The sequence below is a fragment of the Chiloscyllium plagiosum genome, unplaced genomic scaffold, assembly GCF_037043375.1.
Source record: "Chiloscyllium plagiosum isolate Xiang-an unplaced genomic scaffold, Cpla_swu_hap1 HiC_scaffold_31, whole genome shotgun sequence".
NCBI lineage: Eukaryota > Metazoa > Chordata > Chondrichthyes > Orectolobiformes > Hemiscylliidae > Chiloscyllium > Chiloscyllium plagiosum.
Genome location: NW_028270169.1, coordinates 81,071,267 through 81,083,882, shown reverse-complemented (window position 1 = coordinate 81,083,882; position 12,616 = coordinate 81,071,267). Strand labels below are relative to the sequence as shown.

The 12,616-nt window shown below is 49.0% G+C and overlaps 1 long non-coding RNA gene across 1 annotated transcript in view; it reads left to right on the top strand.

Annotated features, from left to right (window-relative positions):
- The first annotated feature begins 321 nt into the window (after nucleotides 1-321).
- LOC148142092 (uncharacterized) overlaps nucleotides 322-12,616 on the top strand; it is a 152,466-nt gene continuing 140,171 nt past the window's right edge. The window contains exons 1-2 of the long non-coding RNA XR_015752234.1: nucleotides 322-591; nucleotides 8,095-8,343. This is a non-coding gene — a long non-coding RNA (uncharacterized LOC148142092). The remainder of the gene's footprint in view (nucleotides 592-8,094; nucleotides 8,344-12,616) is intronic.

Sequence of the window (12,616 nt, the reverse complement as noted above, 5' to 3'; positions counted from 1 at the left end):
GTCATCATCCATATAAGGGAGAAGCGGGGAACTCGAACACTGATTGGCTGGGTGAATAACCAAATAATCTCATCCATCAGGAGGACAGTGGGGAACTTTAACACTCATTGGCTGAGACATTAGAAGGCCCAGCCCACTCCTACATGTATATAACGTGCGGGGATGACAATCTCTGTGTGTGCCTCGTGGGAAGCCATTGAGGTAACACCTGGTTCTGCAGAATTGAATAAATAGTTTTGGACGAGCTCCTCCTCCTTCTTGGGAAGGGAAGCAGAGTGCCTGATGGGGGGTCGCAGAGTCCCCTATCCTGCACAATTGGGGGCTCGTCCGGGATGCAATAATTATTGCCGGGGCTCTCTTCGGCTCGTGGATCAAGTCTGATACAAAAAGACGCGTCTGGTATATATTTATACTGCTCACTGGATCGGCTTGGTCCGTCAGCCGTCGGCCAAGAGAGTGACCCGGCTCATTAAAATAATTTTGGATCCCGAGAAAAGGAACACACGGACGAGTGCTGGGACGACCGGTTAGTGACTATACGCGGGGGTACACACAATTAAAAAGGCCAGACAACTCCGTGCACGGATCAAGGTAAGAGATTCTTTTGTTCTTCCTTGTTGGCCACGTGGTTTTGACGGTCATCTGTGAAAATGCTTTAGGCGTTTAAGACCAGGACCGAAGATAAACCACGGGAAATTGTGGTTTTGACGGTTATCTGTGAAAACGCTTTAGGCGTTTAAGACCAGGACCGAAGATAAACCACGGGAAATTGTGGTTTTGATGGTTATCTGTGAAAACGCTTTAGGCGTTTAAGACCAGGACCGAAGATAGACCATGGGAAATCAGACTTTTAGGTCCACTAAGGACAAGTCAGGGAGGACTGTAAATGGAAAAGAAATACCCCCCGATAGTCCACTAGGTCGGAAATTGAGTTTATGGACGGAAAGCAGTAGGACAAAGGACTTAAAGAAAGAGACCATGATAAAATATTGTTGTTTTATATGGACCAAAGAACCTATCCGCGCCCCCTCGGTAGTTTGGCCCAAGTATGGGTCTGATGAAGACTGGGTGTGTCAACTCCTAAACATATATATGTTAACAGAAAACAACCGTTTGACCCAGAAGAGAGCAAATACGCCGCCGCCTGGTTGGCGAGTGACTGCGGGGACCCCACGAGTCTCTATCCTCTGATTCCCCAAACAGACCCGAGAAAGCCCCAGAAGTCTTGGGACGTCCTCACCGACGGTTTGCCCCCTTCTGCCCCGCCCCCGTATGTACAACCCGCGCACGGCCAGGCGTCCAGCGCGGACCTCCCTCCTGCGTCGGATAATCCCGGTTCCCGGCAGGTCATGCTCAGTGAGGGAGAGCCTGCTGGGGGGGACACAGGAAGGGAAGAAGAGCCCACCCCAGGCATTAGGAGATCAGCCCGAATTGAGATGCGGAGAGATCAAGAAGAGAGATTGGGTGCTGAGAGGGTTAACAATGTTGAACAGATGAACCCTTAACGAGAGGTGCCGTTTGGGAACGAACGGACCGGATTCGTAGTACAACCTTTAAATTCTGGGGATATCCGACAACTCCGTAATGAACTAACCCGTCTACTGGACGACCCTGTCAGTGTGGGAACACAATTAGATCAATTTCTGGGGCCCAGTATATACACATGGGCCGAATTGCAGGCCATGATGAGAATACTATTTAATTACGATGAAATTGTCATGATCCGGAATAGTGCAATGGCCATTTGGGATAGGGAGCATCAGGACGGCCCTCAGCGTGGAGAGCAGAAGTACCCCTTAGAGGACCCCCGGTGGGATCAGAATGACGAGGGGGGATGGGCTAATATGACAGACCTCAGAAATCTTATAATCAGGGGAATCAAAACCTGCGTGCCCAAACAGCGGAATTTAGCGAAAGCATTCGAAGTTGGACAGAAAAAGGATGAATCCCCGAGTGAGTTTTTAGACCGTTTGCGGGAGTCCATGCGAAAGTATTCAGGTTTAGACCCCGATGGGGAAATAGGCAAGGGCATGCTTAAGGTGCACTTTGTGACTAAGTCATGGCCTGACATTCAGAAGAAATTACAGAAAGTGGAGGATTGGGCTGAAAAGATGTTGCAGAATTATTACGGGAAGCACAGAAGGTGTACGTTCAGAGGGATGTAATAAGGGAGAAACAGAAGACAAAAATGATGGTGGCAGCCGTACGGGAAGCTTGTAAATCCACCGGAATGGGGGAAGAAGGTTATGGGATGGAAAGAGGAAGGTCGAGGGAAAGTTGGAGAGGGAGAGAAGCGAGACGGGGCAGAAGTGGGAGAGGAAGATCTTATGGAATCGAACGGCCTCAGGCGGCCGGATGTTGCCATTGTGGGAAACTGGGACATTTCTAGAGGGATTGTCCCGATTTTAAAAGGGAGCGAGAAGGGATGTATGAAATGGAGCGCGAACAAATGGATTAGGGAAGTCAGGGGAGGGTCGGAACACGGGCCTACCAAGAACCCCTGGTAAATTTACGGGTGGGCCCATTTAGACAAGATGTTACTTTCTTAGTTGACACAGGCGCCGGCAGGTCCTCAATCCCCCTCCATCCTAGGGGGGGTTGGCTTCCAGGCTAAAACATTAAACATTTCAGGAGTAAAGGGTGGGGTTTTCAGTGCAAGAATATTTGAACCACAATCCTTGCGGCTGGAGGAGGAGGAGCTCCAAGTGGAACTCCTTCACCTCCCGCACCTTCCCTATGGGTTGTTGAGACGGGATTTAATAGTCCGTTTCGGACTACGAATAGAAGTGGGAGAAGAGGAAGAATTAGCCGTTACCATGTCATACCTTAGTGAGTCCCGATTGACAGAGATAGACCCTAGGGTTTGGGTCGCCAAAGGGAACCGGGGGGGGCTCGCAATTCGACCTGTGGAGGTAAAATTAAAGCCCCAGAGCCCCGACGTCAGAGTGCGCCAATACCCCATCTCTTGGGAAGGGAGGCAGGGCCTGAAGACAGTTACCAAATGCCTACCCCTCGCCCTGTTGCAAATTCGCACCCAGCCAAGACGAGATTTGGGCGTCTCCCCTGACGAAATGCTGTTTGGCCTCCCGTTCCATGGGCCGAAGGGAGAACCTCCCTTATTCGAGTCTCGGGACATGTTTGTGCAAAAATATGTGGTGGCTCTGGGGTCTGCTCTATCTCGTTTACGCCAACAGGGACTTTTGGCACAGACGCCGCCCCTCGAGTTTGCGGTGCACACCATCAAGCCGGGTCAGTGGGTCCTGATTAAAAGCTGGAAGCAACGCACCCTCGAACCAACTTGGGACGGTCCCTTCCTAGTACTTTTGACTACCGAAACGGCTGTCCGCACGGCCGAAAAGGGCTGGACACATTATACTCGGATCAAGGGACCGGTGCCACAACCGACGGAGGACAAACAAACCTCTCTGACAGAGGCATCTAAGGAACAGAGACCCTGAGAACAGACTAATTGGACTTTGGCGAGTTTAAAGGACTGTGTCCTCCGGCCGGACACGAGTGTTGCAACAAAATGCAGTCAATCGTATTGTTAACTTGCTTTGCCATTATCCTTCGGCTGGGTCATAGTGTGCGTGTTACCCAATTCGGCCTCTGGGAAAAAAAAACAGGCAGAGGACCGTCAGTGGCTCTCCATCTCCGTTCCTGCCAACAAGCCAACACAGACACTTAGTTTAGACCTATGTGGGTTGGTGCCCTGTGCGACTAAAAGTGAACTGAATCAGACTAAGCGTAACCTAGAGAGAGAAAGGGGATTCCAGGGTCAGACGTTAGTATTACAGTTGCATGGCAAAGAAGGCATCAATAGGCCTCCGGCCCCCGGGGTCCAGGCTATGGTGTCAATTGTCCGTGATCCCATCACCCCCTGGGCGGAATTGTGAGCAGAATCAGTGCAATCCACTCGTATCTGACCATAAAGACCTTGGGGAACAACGGGACGAGCCTTAATGGAACGATCCTGGGTATTAGGGTTGGGGGCCAGGCAGGACAGAAGGGGTTGCAGCTGTGCTGCACAACCATCACGGTCATTGAAGCTGAGTCTGGGGCCTCATCCACCCACGATGAGCAGGAAAAGGTTAGGATAATTGAGGTGATGGACTTGGAAAGGACCTTTGAAATAGAAACGGGATACGGGGAGGCGAATGCCTGGATGGAATGGGTCAAATATACGGTAAGGAGCATGAAAAAGAGTGATTGCTACGCGTGCACGGGTGCCCGTCCTAACCCTCAGGTGGTCCCATTCCCGCTGGGATGGGAGAAACATCCACAAGCCTTGGACTGCATGGTAAGGCTGTACCAGGACCGAGAGGCCTGGAACGACCCCACTTGTCGACCCTTAAGTTTGAAGTTTCCTCCCGTCAGGTCTAAAGGGGCGCCCCGCCCGCCATCATTCACATGGGTAACGGGTACGCACCAAGCCTGCGTCTCTCGGACGTGACCGCAATGGGACAATGATGTGGGGACATTTGACAAGTGCAGCGGATCAATTCGGCGGGTCAAAGAAACTACCGGGGGCAGGAATTACTCACACATTCATGTACCCAGGGCAGACCTCTGGTGGTACTGTGGTGGGAGGATTCTGCGACCGACCCTGCCCCAAAAATGGGCGGGCACTTGTGCAATCGTTCAATTGGCCATCCCATTCACCGTGGCATTCGATAAACAAGAGCAACCCCGTTCCAGTAGAAGAACTAAGAGGGCTTTGGAGACCTCTTTCGATGATAACATATATTTAGATGTCATAGGGGTCCCCAGGGGTGTTCCTGACGAGTACAAGGCTAGGAACCAGATAGCGGCGGGTTTTGAGTCGTCACTGTTCTGGTGGGTGACCATCAATAAGAACGTGGATTGGATTAATTATATTTACTACAATCAGCAGAGGTTCATTAATTATACTCGGGATGCAGTGAAGGGAATAGCAGAACAACTAGACGCCACTAGCAGAATGGCGTGGGAAAATAGGTTGGCCCTGGACATGATGTTAGCAGAGAAGGGGGGTGTTTGTGTCATGATAGGCACTCAGTGCTGCACTTTCATCCCCAACAACACAGCCCCTGATGGGTCCATCACCCGCGCCCTGGATGGGCTCACCACATTGGCTAATGAACTCGCCGAAAACTCGGGCATCGATTCTGGCCTCACGGGTTGGTTGGAAGCTTGGTTCGGTAAATGGAAGGGGGTGGTCGTTTCCTTTCTCGTCTCATGTATAGTGGTGGCAGGGGTACTAACTGCCCTCGGGTGTTGCATCATTCCCTGCGCCAGGGGGTTAACTCAGCGACTGATCGAAACCGCCCTTACTAAGAGGGATGTTCCCTATGGGCAGGTCGAAAGGATGAACCTCGAGATAGAACAGTCTGAATCCCTCTTGGGCGGGGGTAGCATTAGAGACGGGCAGCTTGATAAACAAGCTCGGGAGCTATTGGACGCCCTGGAGAAGAAACTCACAGTTTAAAAATTACAAACCGTAAGAAAAGACAAGGGGGATTTGTAGGGGGTGGTGTAATTTTTAAATGATTAACTGCTGTAGTAAGCACATAGTAAGTACAAAGCCACCATTTTAGTCTTCTCTACCTTGTAGTAAGCACGAGCAGACACTCCCCCAGATTTTCATGTATGGAACAATGGAAACAGCTTTCCTCGTGGCTGAGGGACCGCCCACAACCACGGCTGTACGTCATCATCCATATAAGGGAGAAGCGGGGAACTCGAACACTGATTGGCTGGGTAAATAACCAAATAATCTCATACATCAGGAGGACAGTGGGGAACTTTAACACTGATTGGCTGAGACAGTAGAAGGTCCAGCCCACTCCTACATGTATATAACGTGCGGGGATTACAATCTGTGTGTGTGCCTCGTGGGAAGCCATTGAGGTAACACCCGGTTCTGCAGAATTGAATAAATAGTTTTGGACGAACTCCTCCGTGTCTTTGTTCTTGGGAAGGGAAGCAGAGTGCCTGATGGGGGGTCGCAGAGTCCCCTATCTTGCACATTCATCATAATTCATAAGCGGAATTGCCTTTTCTTCCCTTTGTAGATCAGGACACTCCCGCTTAAAATGCCCTATCTTTCCACAATAATAGCATCCTGCCTGTAGCGACTTCCATCTCTGCCCCTGTCGCTCAAACTCTCTATCAAATGTTCCCCCTTGTCCTCTCCCTCTCCCTCTTCCTCTCTGTCCTACATGCTGCCTCCTGCCGCTCCGGTTGCTCACTATTGGTTCCATTCTCCCCTTAATTACCCCATCAACCGTAGCTCTTGTCACAAAATGTACTTTCAAAAGACCCTGTGCCACTGCGTCCTCAGGGTTCATTCCAGAGTAGTTCCGCATTGAGTTCCTTAATCTTTGCAAGAAAGCTGAGGGAGTCTCATCTTTCTCCTGTCTAATTTCAAAGGCTTTAATCAAATTCTGTGACTTCGGAACTGCCTCTCTTATTCCTTTTAGAATCAGGTCTTTCAATTCCCTCATTTCTTCTCTATGCTCCGGGTTTTGGTTTTCCCATTGGGGGTCTCTGAGGGGAAACTTCACCTCCCCCTGTCCAGCATCCCCATCTCCAATCGGGTGTTCCCTGTCCCATATTTTAATGGCAGTTCCTCGTGTAAGTCCCCTTTCTTCCCCAGTAAATAGTATATTCAAAATAGACATTAATTCAGCCCAGATATACAAACTGGGCCCCAAAAATTGATCAATTTGTTCAGACAACCTCACCGGATCCTCAACCAGAAACCTTCATTTCCTTTTTAAATGTTCTGACCTCCCCACTGGTGAGGGGGGCACTTACAAACCCAATCTCTTTGTCCCCTATGGGTACCTCCCGAAGGGGATAAGTCGTTACGTTCTTCCCCTTTGTTTTTTTTAAAGAAATATTGCAATATTTCTAGCTTCCCATAACTTCAAACACCAATTCATCAATTCATGCTTGACTAACCTTTAAAGCCTGTTCCTAACTTATAAATATATTTATATATATTTACGTTCATTTCTTCAGTATTTAATAGTTAAAATGCAAAATGCATACAGTTCCCAATTTTGCAATTCACTGTAATTACCCAGTTTTAGTCCTTTAATTTAGATCCAAAATTAGTTTTCTTAAATAGTCCTGACCGATCATTGCTCAATTACAATACTATAGGTCGTAAAATAATCAGAGCTTGCCTGAAAAGAACTTGTCTACTCAAGTTTTTTTTTTAAAAAAACTTCTAATGCATGAACAATGGCTGAATCCAAGGTCACAGATATTAACCATAGAATTTTGCTTTTACTACAATCTAATGTTGAACTGAAACTTCAACTGTCCTCCATAAATCGCTGTTATGTAAAGATAAAAGAGATTAGTTAGAAACTGATAGTAAGGCAGTCATGATCTGTAAAAAGAACAGGAGTTATCATTCCTTTTTTTTTTCTTCATAATCTCAATAGAATCCTGAACCTTAAAAGAAATCATGTTAAGTTTCCAATACAAAATCAGATTCAAAACAGTCCTGGAACACAAGCTCCAGGGAATAAAACACAAACATTCAATCACCAACAAACAAATGTTCTCTCAAACCAAATCACAAAGGGTTATACTTCCTACCAGCTCTACAGCTCTTTACATTCTCTCTCTCTCTCTCTCTCTCGCACATGGACATATTAACTCAGATATTCACAAACCCATTCTTCGTCCGATCTGTACTTTGGCCAGAAGGCAGCGGGACGAAGAAAGGATTCCTTAGTCCATACAAAGCAACAATATTTAATCATCTTTCTCCCTTGTACAAGTATTATTTTGCCAATTTCCACAACATCCTGCCCAAAGGACTTTCCGGAGGAATGTTGTAAGGGACCCCGCCTCCATTTCCATTGCCGTTTCCTTACTTTGTTTCCCCGGAGGCTTTTTCCTTCCCCACAGCGCAAGCCATAGTGAGTTCCTTCGTTAGTCCCTTATTAACTACTAAAACTCAATTCCGGCCACCAAGGCAATACTTAAAAGTCAATTTTCTTACCTTGGTCTGTGCACAGAGTTGCCTGGCCCCTTTTATCACCGTATCTTCTTTCGACCTCCTATCACTGTCTGATTCAGATGTCTCTCTTATAGGATTCACATCAGTCACCCAAGGAGCAGACCAAACCAGGACACGAGACCGCTCCTCAACGGGGAACGGGACGCGTCTTCCCAGTGTCCAAGGCCAGCCACTCCCCCCAGTGATGGAAGAAAATCCCGGACACGAGCCCCCAATTGTGAGAAACAAAAGCTCACTCACTTTAATAATTTCAGTCCGAGACAAATATCTGAATCAGCCGTTTATTTGTACACCTCTCGGTGGGTGCTTTGTCTAATTACCGGGTAAGGCAATGAGAAAATGCACAGTATATCCCAAAAAAACCCTTGCAATTTATACTGTTTTTTCCCATATGTTTTCCTTATTCCATTGTCTGTTCCCTGCTTCGCTTACGTCACAGATTTCCTTAAGACTTATCCCACAACTTCTGTTTATCCTGTCTTGTCCGTGACAAACTCTTATCTCTGACTCCCATAAGGGTGTTTGACGTCAGTCTATTGTAGGTTATTGATTAGGCATATCTTTTCTTCTATCAGCATCTATTTCCATCCAGAGGCCACTTTGACCTCTTTGATTAGGGTTTGTTCCTGTGTCTCCGTGTAAGGGGGAAACAGATGCTTTCCTGTTTGCCCATATATCCACCATTGTTCTGTATTCATGTCTCATGCTAACATATTCTTTCTTTTTGTTGAATATGTATTTTCTCATTCCTGTTCTGTATCAGAATTTATACTTGCAGAAATAACCTTAATTCATTTATATCCCACACAAACCTTCTGTAATTATCGGACTGGGATCTTGCTGTACATTAAAATAAGTCACAGGCCAGTCAGTCAACCCAGACACATTTACCGGTGTGAGAAAGTGAGGACTGCAGATGCTGGAGAGTCAGAGTTACAAAGTGAGGAGCTGGAGAAGCACAGCAGGTCAGCCAGGAGAGTGGATGGTTCAGGCCTGACCTGCTGGGCTTTTCCAGCTCCACACTTTTCCACTCAACGCCCTCTGCCCCAGGGAGTGGGGCTCACAGCAATGTTGGGGGGGCAGCAAAATATTTGAGGGGGGCACAGTTGGTGAGGTAGGTATTTGTGAGGGAAGATATTTGGGGAAGGGAATAAATTTGGGAGGAGAGTGAAAATGATGGGCAATTGTTTTTAGGGGATTCAAAATTGGGTGAGCACTTTCAGGTCTGAAATAAAGAAAAAGAGAAAGGGAGGGTGAGAAAAAGAGAGAGAGGTCGAGAGAGTGGGGATGGAGAAGGGGGATGAGAGAAAGATGGGGCAGAGACAGACAGTGAGAGGGAGGGTGTGAGAGAAAGGCAGATTGAGAGAAAGAGACAGACAGGGAGAGAGAAGGACAAAGAGAGAAGGAGAAGTCAGACTGAGAGAAACAGGCGTTGAAGCATGGACAGACTGAAGGGGTGACACTCGGTGTTCCAGTTGGTTCCAGCTCCCTCTCTCTCAATGGTTTTTCACACTCCCTCTCTCCCATGCTCCTGGGGTTTCCTTCAGCTTGTCTCACTCCCTCTCTCTCTCCCTCTCTCTGGATGGTGAGCTGGTCTCTGTCCCTTGCCATGTTGATCACCTCAGAAAGCCTCCAGAAAATTCAAGAGATCAGTCTGCAGGTGAACCCTGGTTTTGTTCATTTCTGGATGGTTTCCCAGAACTTTCTCTCCTTCTGGCCAATTCGGAGAATCAGTTAATAGTTTGAAGCGCAAGCCCCGGTGCCTTCCTGTCTGGACACTCCTTTGTTTTGTGGAGACGTTGTTAGGGATATACCTGCCCAGGGGAACTGTTGCCTTTGACATTATGCTGATGGTATAACCATCTGGCTGCTGTCTGGCTTTTGTGATTTGGGAGTATAACTTGTCCAATATACCCAGCATCTCTTGGCTGTCTATCTGTGTTTTAGCAAGGAGGCCGCAACATTTCACCCATTCCCCCTCCCCCACCCAGTCTTTTGAATGGAAAGAAGCTTATACAATGAATTACAACCTAATTTTAAAAGCTGGTTATGTTTGTTGTCAGAGTAGCCTGCTGTTTGAGCGAAAGACATTTTGTACATTGGTCAAACCGATTGTCATATGGCTGATAAGTGATATCATAGAATCCCCACAGAGCAGAAACAGGCCCTTCAGCCCATCGAGTCCACAATGATCATCTGAAGAGAATGCAACTCAGATCCATCCCCTGATGATATCCCTGAAACCCTGCATTTCCCATGGCTATTCCAGCTAACCTGAATATCCCTCGACACTACGGGCAATCTGTCAAAAATGTGCACCATGGAACAGTGGGAGAAAACCCATGCAGATGCAGGGAGAATGTACAATCTCCACACAGACAGTCGCTCAGGAGTGGAATCAAACCCAGGTCTCTGGCGCTGTGAGGTAACAGTGCTAACCACTGAGCGACTGTGGCACTCCTAACTGTTTCGACAAAATATATTCCGTTCTGAGAATCCATACAGAATTGGGATGCATAGCCAACATCCAGTGAGCAGAATAAATGCAAGGGAATGAGACCTGCCGGCTTAAACTCCAGGAATTCCCTCCCTGAGGACCTTGTGGGTCCACCACCTGCAACAGTTCAAGGAGGCAGCTCACCACCAAAACCACCTCCCGAGCAGCTACGGACAGGCAATCAATACTGGGCCCAGCCAGGAACACTCATACGCTGCAAATGAATGAAACTAAGGTGATCACCCGGGGAGTTCCATCTACCTTCCAGCCCCTGAGGGTGTGTCCAGGTATTATTCACCATGATCGTACCCATCTGTTACAGCCTGCAATCCTAACCACCGGTATCCCGAGGTATATCAAGGTGAGTGCGGTTAGGACCACAGCTGATGTGGTCCTCTCTCTATCACTCCTCTCACGATCTCACCCCTCTCTCTCCCTCAGCGCTTCTCTCTCACATCGCTTCTCTCTCTCTCAGCCCTCTCTCACTCTCACCCCTCTCTCTCACCCTCTCTCTCTAACCCCTTCTCTCTCACACACACACCCTCTCTCTCACCCCTCTCTCTCTTACCCCTCTCTCTTCTCACACCTCTCTCTCTCTCCCTCAGCGCTTCTCTCTCACACTGCTTCTCTCTCTCTCAGCCCTCTCTCACTCTCATCTGTCTCTCTCTCTCACCCTCTCTCTTACCCCTCTCTCTTCTCACACGTCTCTCTCACTCTCCCTCAGCGCTTCTCTCTCACACCACTTCTCTCTCTCTCTCACCCCTCTCTCTCTCTCACCCCCCTCTCTCTCACCTCTCTCTCACCCCCTCTCTCTCTCTCACCCCATCTCTCTTGCACCTTCTCTCACCCCCTCTCTCTCAGGCCCTCTCTTTCAGTCCCCCTCTCTCTCTCACCCCCCTCTCTCACACCCCTCTCTCTCTCACACACACCCTCTCTCTCACCCCTTTCTCTCTCACCGCTTCTCTCTCTCCTACTTTCTTTCACACCCTCTCTCAGGCCCTCTCTTTCAGCCCCCCTCTCTCTACCCTCTCTCTCACACACCTCTCTCTCTCAACCCCCTTTCTCTCACACCCCCCTCTCTCTCTCTCTCACCCTCTCTCTCACCCCTTTCTCTCTCACCCCTTCTCTCTCACCGACTCTCTCTCACGCCTTCTATCTCAGGCCCTCTCTCTCTCTCTTGCACCCTCTCTCTCAACCTTTCTTTGTGTCACACCCTTCTCTCTCTCTCACCCTCTTTCTCTTACCCCTCTCTCTCTCACACCGCTTCTCTCTCTCACCCTCTCTCTCTGTCAACCTGTCTCTCTCTCTCACCCCCTATCTCTCTCACACCCCCTCGCTCCCTCACTCCTCTCTCTCTTTCACCCCTTTATCTGTCACCCCTCTCTCTCAACCTTCTCTCTCTAACCCGTCTCTTCCTCTCTCACACCTCTCTCTCTCAGCCTCTCTCTCTCGCGCCTTCTCTCTCCCTCTCTTTGGCAGCCCTTCTCTCTCTCAGCCCCTCTCTCTCTCCTCAGTCTCTCCCACCCTGATCTCTCTCACAGTCCCTCTCTCTCACCCCTCGCTCACTCTCATCCCTCTCTCTCTGATCCCTCTCACTCTCACCCCTCTCTCTCACGCACATCTCTCTCATCCTCTCTCTCTCACCTCTCTCTCTTACCCCTCTCTCTCACCCTCCCTCTCAACCCCTCTGTTACCCCTTCTCTCTCAGCCCTCTCTCTCTCAGCCCACCTAGTCACTCCAGTCTTTCCCACCCTGATCTCTCTCACACACTCTCTCTCACCATCTCTCTCTCTCACCATCTCTCTCTCTCACCCATTCACTCTCTCATCCTGTCTCTCTGTCAGCCCGTCTCTTTCTCACCCGCTGTCTCTTCCACCACTCTCTCCCTCAACCCCTCTCTCTCAACCCTCTCTCTCTTAACCCTCTCTCTCACACCTCTCTCTCTCACCCTCTCTCTCTCTCACCCCTACTCTGTTAGCCCCTCTCTCGCACCCCCCTCTCTCAGGCCCTCTCTCTCTCACCCTCTCTCTCTGTTTCACCCCTCTCGCTCTGTTTTACCCCTCTGTCTCACCCCCTCTCTCACCCCCTGTCTCTCTCAG